The sequence below is a fragment of the Phoca vitulina genome, unplaced genomic scaffold, assembly GCF_004348235.1.
Source record: "Phoca vitulina isolate PV1807 unplaced genomic scaffold, GSC_HSeal_1.0 scaffold12, whole genome shotgun sequence".
In the NCBI taxonomy this organism is placed as follows: Eukaryota; Metazoa; Chordata; class Mammalia; order Carnivora; family Phocidae; genus Phoca; species Phoca vitulina.
The window spans coordinates 45,137,370-45,138,864 of NW_022589715.1; positions in this window are offsets into that span (position 1 = coordinate 45,137,370).

Here is a 1,495-nt window from a genome sequence, read left to right on the forward strand (position 1 = left end):
GCTGTGAATTGTGCAAGACTGTTGAATCTCAGATCTGTACCTCTGAAACAAATAATGCAATATATGTTAAGAAAGAAAAAAAGAAGAAGAAGAATGTAGCAGGAGGGGAAGAATGAAGGGGGGGAAATCGGAGGGGGAGAAGAACCATGAGAGACGATGGACTCTGAAAAACAAACTGAGGGTTCTAGAGGGGAGGGGGTTGGGAGGATGGGTTAGCCTGGTGATGGGTATTGAGGAGGGCACGTTCTGCATGGAGCACTGGGTGTTATGCACAAACAATGAATCATGGAACACTATATCTAAAACTAATGATGTAATGTATGGGGATTAACATAACAATAAAAAAATTTAAAAAAAAGATAATAGCCACCCTAATGGGTATGAAGTAGTATCTCATGTGGTTTTGATTTGCATTTTCCTAATGATGGTGATGTTGAACATCCTTTCATGTGCTTATTGGTATCCTTAATTTTTAAAGATGCTTTACCCTTGCCCATTGTTTATGTGCATACTCTACTGCAAATTTCACCTTCCTATTCCTTGCCAGTGTCACACAGAGGGACAGCGAGTAAGGGCATAAGCCTCTCTGACTCTGTAAGTGGCTGTGTTGGGACAAGTTTGTACTGCCTTTCTCTGTAGCTCTACAAAGCAGCAGGCCTCAGTTAAGGCAACTGGTCTACCTAAAAATGGCCTCCAAACTGTCCTCCCTGACTTTAGGCCACCCTCCTTGTTGCCGCAGATTGCTAGCTTCATAGATTAGGAAGTTTCCTATTTCCATAGGAAAACACCTGAATCCTTGGGCTCCACCCTCCTTTCCCACACTCTGCTTCACTGCTTGTGATTTTCAATCACCCTCCCCAACACTCTCCCATCTGTGTGTGCACCCCTCCTCTTACTCTAAATGGCTTCCCTGCTCCCCACCATCTGGACAAATGCTTCACAACATTAACTCCGTTTCCTCTTTCTCAGTTATCCTTTTTAAGTCCTTTAGCATTTTAAAACTCTGAACCACTATTGGCATTTTTTTTTCTTTATCTTTTAAGTGGATATTTTATTTATTTGTACTTAAACCTATAAACCAATCAGCCAAACTGGTACTATTATCATGATAAATGAAAACAGAAAACATCTTCCTACAAATACAAGAATATTGAACAAATTTGGAGTGTAGTAAAACAGCACAAAGGGCAGAGGAAATCAGTGAAGCACAGTATAGCTTAACCCTTCATGGTAACAAATGAGGTTATTAACAAGTAAAGCCTCACACTCTCAGAAAATGCAAATAATCCTTCAGCCCACATCTTTGTATTTTTACTTCCTATTCTTGAGGTTAGAGTCTAGAGCCTAAAGATATCCAAATTAATATTATATCTAGTTATCTATAGCCAGACACATCTTTTATCATGTTGCCCATAGCAGCCAATGCTACTGAAACTCCTTTTATTAGACTCCAATTGTACCCCCTCATTCGACATAATAAGCACAATGAGAAACA